Source organism: Saccopteryx bilineata, chromosome 1, assembly GCF_036850765.1.
Source record: "Saccopteryx bilineata isolate mSacBil1 chromosome 1, mSacBil1_pri_phased_curated, whole genome shotgun sequence".
NCBI lineage: Eukaryota > Metazoa > Chordata > Mammalia > Chiroptera > Emballonuridae > Saccopteryx > Saccopteryx bilineata.
This window is the reverse complement of record NC_089490.1, coordinates 39,401,047-39,408,921: the sequence shown is the minus strand read 5'-3', so window position 1 is coordinate 39,408,921 and position 7,875 is coordinate 39,401,047.

The following is a 7,875-nucleotide window of genomic DNA, read 5'->3' as shown; positions in this document are numbered from 1 at the left end:
AGGAATAAAGAAAACACTATATATTAAACAAAGCAGCAGAAAATAAGACTATCAACACCCACAACAGAGATCTTCGAGGGAAGAGTTTTAAATAACGCAATATCTGACTATTTAAGCAGGGGCACTGATTTTTTTTTCTTACATTGTCAAATAAAAAAATGAAAATAACCAACACAGTAGTAGCCGCCTGGTGTAAATGAATGAAAATTATACTATTTTTTTTTGGTCAGATTGGCAAAATATATATTTTTGGTGTGCTGCAGAATTTTAGTAATCATTTTTTGTGTGTCTCAGGATGAAAAAGGATGAAAAAGGTAAATAAGATGAACTGATCTATATATGACAATAAGGCCAGTAAGTGAAATATACAAATGAAGTCTCACACATCCATCTTTCAACAGTGCAAAAACATCAGCTGAGATAGCCCCCTCATAATTTAGAGAATCACTAAGGGCAGATTCACTACAGTAGAACGTATAACCTTAAAAATAATTTTAATTTTCAGAGGTTAGACATTTGCAGAAACTTTTTTCTTCATTTTTAAGTCTTCCATGGTTAGAAAATTGCAGGATTAAACTAGTAGGCAAACAGCACTAGAATATTCTTTCCCGCTTTTATGTTTGCGATGGGTTGTAATGTAGGTTTGTTAGGCTTATTAAATATCTCCATACTTTCTTGGCTGCTTCCATTTGGAATATAATAAAATGGCTGTGCTTGAGCTGCATATCTTTTGAAATTAGCAGAATACAAGGCAGCCCTGATATTTAGACTGTCTTATGAGAACATTCTGTATAGACTATTGTCTGAGTAGATTAGGAACCTAGCTGAACAGGAGAAAATTAATGAAATTTTTTATGACGTAGTTATTACTTTTATTTTTATTAAGTGAACAAAAAGAGACCTACACATAGCACTTTGATAGTGTAATTTATAAATTTTTCAATTATTACATTTTTTCTTAGGTTATTTTCAAAACTATCAGACATTTTCCTCTTACAACTATAAATATTATAAATCAAGTACCATTTTTCTTCGTGAGTAACTCAAAAATTTTTAACCTAAGCGTAGACCATTCATGGAGTATTTTAAAATCATCAATGTTTTGAAACAACCATTTTATAAAAAAAATGTTTGACTACATTTCCAAATAGTAATTAGGGCATTCAGATAGAAGATCTCATTTATTATTGGGAAATCTTCATAATAAAAGAACATAAAATTGATGTAGGCAAGGAAAATACTTCCTTCTACATTCTGGGTTCTGTGGTTGACCTAAGAATTAAACTCACATGACGGATTAAAAAAAAAAAAGCATAAAGGCCCTGGCCAGTTGGCTCAGTGGTAGAGTGTTGGCCACGCATGTGGAATCCCGAGTTCAATTCTCAGTCAGGGCACATAGAAGCGCCCACCTGCTTCTCCACCCTTTCCCCTCTCCTTTCTGTCTCTCTCTTCCCCTATCTTTCCACTCCTGCAGCCAAGGCTCCATTGGAGCAAAGTTGTCCTGGGCGCCATATTATTAAATAAAAGTAATCAGATGCTAGATAGTCACATTTATAAAGAAAAAAGATCAGATAGATACAGAAATATATGTGAATAAGAAAGATTCAGTACAAGTAAATCTTTAAGATCTACATATAAAAGAGACTTCTGCTACATATTCAATATCTATTCCATGGTTCTTTTTCATAATCTAGTTTCAAAATCAGCTGATTAATTATAAGTCTAATTCGTATTTAAGAATTACTGGTGTTATTTTGAGGGCAAGAACAAGAAGCTCTCATTGTAGATATGACATTCTGGTAGATTAGAGATTTCTAGCCTTTTGTGGATTTTAGAGTATAAAAGTTCCCTAGTGACAGAGGGCAAATTACCCTACAAATCAAATGATACATTCAAGTGGAAATAAAATAAACCAAAATATAATGAGTACAAATACACAGCTGAAAGTGTGGAAGAATATTCATCTCTAAAGTATAAAAACAAAAAGTGGCACTTTCTATTATACCCCAGTGAATTTCCCCTTTAGACAGATAAGATTTCCTCATGGAAGGTTTTTATTTTGTGTTCTTAATTGAATGACCATCTTCAGATCAAAATATCCCTGAAATTTCCAGTTAATTTTTAATTTGTCCTTGATAAAATTATGCCAAGTAGAAAGACACATATATGAATTAAAACATGAAGCTGTGTCTGACCAGGTGGTGGCACAGTGTATAGAGCATCAGACTGGGACACAGAGGACCCAGGTTCGAAACCCTAGGTCACCAGATTGAGTGCGAGCTCATCTGGTTTGAGCAAGGCTCACCATCTTGAGCCCAAGGTCACTGGCTTGAGCAAGGAGTCACTTAGTCTGCTGTAGACCCTTGGTCAAGGTACATAGGAGAAAGCAATCAATGAACAACTAAGGTGCTGCAAAGAAAAATTGATGTTTCTCATCTCTCTCCTTTCCTGTCTGTCTGCCCCTATCTGTCTCTCTCTGTCTCTGTCACAAAAGTAAATAACTAAATAAATAATAATTAAAAAATACATGAAGCTGTGTTTGCTGCAGATGTCCAGTGAGACTGATAACACTTTAAAAGAACTTCAGTGGTTTATTAGAATTATAAAACTGCTAAATGTTTCTCCATAACCTAGCTAAAGACCATTGTTAATTACAGCTCAATAAAACACCCAGCGTTAGGCAGAAGTAACCAAATAAAGCAGTTCTTAGCCACACACATAAATGAACAGATGTGGCCAGTAAGCCATAATTTGTCAATTCCTAATCTAGACAAACAGAAAAAAAGACAGGGACAGATAAAAGAAAATCCTTATAATGTTTTGAAAAGTTGACCATGGGAAAGTTTTTTCTATAAAGATATAAATATAATAGATTTTCTGACTTTATCATCCCCTGAACCATCTCAAAAGACAGACTTCTTTCTTAGATATATGCATACAGTCTTACACACTTCCTCTCAAAACAAAATATTGACATAAACAAAAACTATAGTGTTGCTACTGAAAGTCACATTTACACAAAAGATAATATTTGTGTGTGTGTGTGTGTGTGTTAGAGAGAGTAAGAGATAGATAGAGAGAGGGGGACAGACAGACAGGGAGAGAGATGAGAAGCATCTTAATAGTTCATTGATTGCTTTCTCATATGTGCCTCGACCAGGAGGCTCCAGCAGAGCCAGTGACCCTTTGCTCAAACCAGTGACCATGGGCTCATGCCAGCAAACATGGGGTCATGTCTATGATCCCATGCCCAAACAAGTGACCTCATGCTAAAGCTGGATAAGCCTGTGTTCAAGCTGGCAACCTCAGGGTTTTGAACATGGGCCTCTGTGTCCCAAGCCTCTCTCCACTATGCCACCACCTGGTGAGGTCCAAAGATAAGAATTTTCAATTCATGAGCACATAATGAAATTATTTGTAAAAGAGAGATTCCTGCTCTCAGGAGATAAACTCAGAATTTAGGATCTAGTCCAGAGGTCACCAAATTTGTTTTCTAAAAAAAGAGATAGCAAAGGCCCTGGCCAGTTGTCTCAGTGGTAGAGCATCAGCCCGGCATGTGAAAGTCCCTGGTTTGATTTCCAGCCAGGGCACACAGGAGAAGCACCCATTTGCTTCTCCATCCCTCTCCCTCTCCTTTCTCTTTATAGTTCTCTTTCCTTCCTTCAGCCAAGACCCCACTGGAGCAAAGTTGGCCTGGGCACTGAGGATACCTCTGCCTCAGGCACTAGAATGTCTCCGGTTGCAGCAGAGCAATGCTCCAAATGGGCAGAGCATCGTCCTTGGTGGGCATGCCGGGTGGATCCCAGTCAAGCACATGAGAGATTCTGTCTGCTGCCCCCACACTTTTCATGTCAGAAAAATACAAAAAATAAAAAGTAAAATAAAATAAAAAAGAGATAGAGAAAATGTTTTCAACTATGAGGACCATATTGTCTCAGTTCCAACTGTCCAACTCTTCTGCCGTAGCAGGGAAAAAGCCAGAGACATAAGAGCCTTAGAGCCTGAGGTCCATAACTTGACAATTCTTGATCTAGACAAACAGAAATCAGAACTCAGACCAAAGATGGGGCTTAACTTCCTATAGTAGTCAGGGAGATGCCTAGAAAGGATAGTTATAAGGCCTTGGGGGAAGGCATGATTTCAGAGCAGAAGATCCTACACTATGCCAGCAAGACGATACTGGGAGGTCTTTAGGTTGGTTTTCAGAATTGGCATTTACAGTCTTCCCCACAGACCACTAGAAAAATCTATTGACTAAATCAACAAAATTTTTTTAAATTTCTGCACCAACAGACAACACTGCTTTGACACTTTTTTGGTGACTCAAACAGAGGAAGTTAGTGAAGAGTATTTATAAGATTATGAACTCTCAGTTCAAGTGGTTTAGAGTGGGTCTTTTGAGGAGGAAAACTAGTTAGAGATGAGCAATCCTTTTATACAATAATATAGAATAGGTAGACCAAGTGGGGTGAGGATGTTGAGGTAAATTTTGATGAAACTGTTGTCATAAGTGAGATGTTTCTCCAGGTGTGAAAAATGTTATCTGACAGCTATTTGCACAGATGAGCAAACTATTTTCTCAGATACTTTTGTGGAAACAACTTCTGAAGCAAACAGTGGTTATATTAACACAGGTGCTTCCATTTCTAAGGGAGGAAGAGGCAGTGGTACTTTTCAGAATAGAAAGGTGCCAACAATGATATTATAAATGTTCACCCTACAGAATTTTGTATTGCCTCCTTAATTCTTTTCCTCCCAACTAGTCAGTAAAATCGGTGCAACTCAAAGTATGTATTTTAATAGTTAGTTCTCTAATAAGTGTGGCTATTTATTTTAAGATACTTTTATAAGTAAATGGTAAATATGGTGGATACTGTAATTTGCCAGTCACATTTCTGTTCTAAAATGGAGATGTGATCACCCCACCTATACAGAGTGTTACCAATTGACAAGTCTTGGGTATAAGCCTCAGCTGGGCCAATCTACTTTTCTCACTGTCATGTTCCTTCTGTGGAAAGACCCCACCAATGACCTATTACACAGGAGGATAAAGCCAATCTTCCCAAATCAGGACAACTCTCACATGCCATTTTGATTCTAGAAACTTCTGTGGAGTTAGGAGTGAGGTTTATTGGGGATGCATTGGCTCAACTTCTCCCTATGTTCAAATATCTTCTTTTCCTTCTCTTTTGAGAATGATTTCAAGAGTAAGCTCCCATAAGTGTCCTTCTCAATTAGTTATAGCTTATATTCTAATTCCTGTGGAACCCAATTTGAATGTGTTGGGGACAGGAATGGTCAAGAAACAAAATAAAGATAAAATTTTGGAACTGAAATATTTGTCATAACAGCAAAAGAATCCTGTCATTGGAAGTGGATGAAGTGTAGATAGACCCTAACAAAAGGTAGGCGTGTAAATTATAAAAAAATTTCACTATTGGTAAATCAATATACTATATTTTGAAGGGAATACATTCACTGACACAAAGTATGAGTGTTTAAATGAGAATATAGCAAAGGAGAAACAGTAGCTATGAAGAGAATAAAATTGTTATTTATTTTTATGTTTGCATTGTATTGTTAATAAAATTTGGGAAAAATATAAAGCTGAGAATAATTACTTAACAATTAAAAATTAAATGTAATTTTACTCCTGGATATCAGATAACTGAAAGAGCATTTCTCTCAAATTATAAAGAAATAAGAGAGCACCATTAATGTCAAATTCAGAATATTTTTTCAAACTCATTGAATAACTAAGGTTACAGAATGTCAATAAAGAGTGCAAAATCTAAAAAATAGATGATGTCTGTTGGGAGAGAGGAGATGTAAGTATTTGCTCATTTGGGTTGAAATAGGCGGACATCAGTACAAAGAGTTCTCATAGAAGAATTAGAAATTTAGTAAAGGCTGCATGTAGCCATTAAAGTGTTCTACACAGACAGCATAAATCTGTGACCTGGGGCTACAGAAATTGAGCAGGTCCACACACTCTCAAGGTTGTTTCTCCACAAATTCCACTGGGCACTCACAGAAAAGATCTGAAAGAGCTCTAAGAAGTTTTCATTGAGGTGCAACCCTGGGATGGGATGATATTAGCCGTGCAGAAAATAAAAGAATTTTCGCTCAGATCTTTCTCTTGTACCTCTATTATAAAACAGAGCCTAATCTATGGTTTAAGGACACAGAGTATTGCTGCCCCTTAGGGAAGAGGTGAAAACTCATTTTACCTGGGGAAAGGAGAAAGGTGAAAATAAAACTTCTCTTAGGGGAGGAGAAAAAACGAATCTGCTTACAATTACATTTATTGGAGAGTGAGGAAAAGTAAGGACACATTCTTGCGACCCAGAAATACAGTGTATACCTAAGAGTGAGGTTTAATTATAACAGAATTAAGTTCTCCAATTATCCTTCTTACTGTCAAGTGAACACACTTTGAATGATAAGTAAAGGCAGATTATTCCTGAAAGGACAGGAAAGAAACAAGAGAATACCAACAACATCCCATGAGACACAAAGGAAAAACCTAAATTTCACCTTGCAACAGAATTTCTCTGAAAAATCTATCTGTACCCTAGACACAAGATCTAGCTACAGAAATTTGAAACAAGTGTTTCATTGAGGATAGCCGTAGCAACAAAGAAAAGCTCAAATTCAATCGTACTTATAATATAAACAATATCCTGAATTAAAGGATAAAGAGAAGGAAAGGAGTGCCCATTTTTTTCTTTTTTTTTTTTTTGCAACAGAGACTGAGAAAGGGACAGACAGACAGGAAAGGAGAGAAATGAGAAGCATCAACAACTGATAGTTGAGGCACTTTAGTTGTTCATTGATTGCTTTCTCATACATGTCTTGACTGAAGGGCTCCAGCTGAGCCAATGACCCCTTGCTTAAGCCAATGACCTTGGGCTCAAGCAAGTGACTTCGGGCTTCAAGCCAGTGAATTTGGGCTGAAGCCAGTAACCATGGGGTCTTGTCTATGTTCCCATGCTCAACCCCATGACCCGGCACTGAATACTGAAACCTGGAGGTTTCGAACCTGGGTTCTCAGCATCCCAGTTGGATGTTCTATCCACTGTGCCACCACCTGGTCAGCAAGGAGTACCCATTTTCAAGCATTAAACTATTTGCCTCAGTTTCTACTGATGTCCGGCTTTTAACAGCAAAAAGAAATAAATAAAAAGTAAAAAAAAAAAAAGTCAATCAAGAGGAATCAAAACAATAATCAGAACTACAGACAGGTATGCCAGTGACATTAAACTATCTGACAAAATTTAAAATAACTATAATTAATATATGAATAATGCTAATTATAAAAGGAGGTAGAAACAAAAATTAAATAAAAATGGTATAACATTGTAAAACATAAAAAATGCCTTTGACAGACATTTCAGTGAACTCAACATATACAAGAATCAATGAACTTAAAGATGCGTCATTTAAAATTATGCACAGTGAATCACAGTGAAGAAAAAGGAGTGACAGACATAAGTATATAAAGATCATAAAGAGTTATAAATCAACATCAAATATTGTTATATGTGTGTAGTTGAATCTCAAAAAAACAAATAAAAAATGTTTGAAGCATAGTGGATAAAGATTTTTCCAAAATTATAGACAAAACACAAACTACAAATACAAGAATCGCAGAGAAAATTAAGCAAGATAAATGATTCCCCCACGCCAAAATCACCTGGACATATTATATGCAAGCTTACAGCAAGTGATAAGAAAATATATACTGAAGAAAATTAGAAAGACATTATACATACGGGAAACTTTTTTTTTAATTTATTGTGTTTACATAGATTCTAGCATCAACCTGAATGCATCCCCCCACCCTCATATTCCCCTCAACATCTCCCTTCCCCA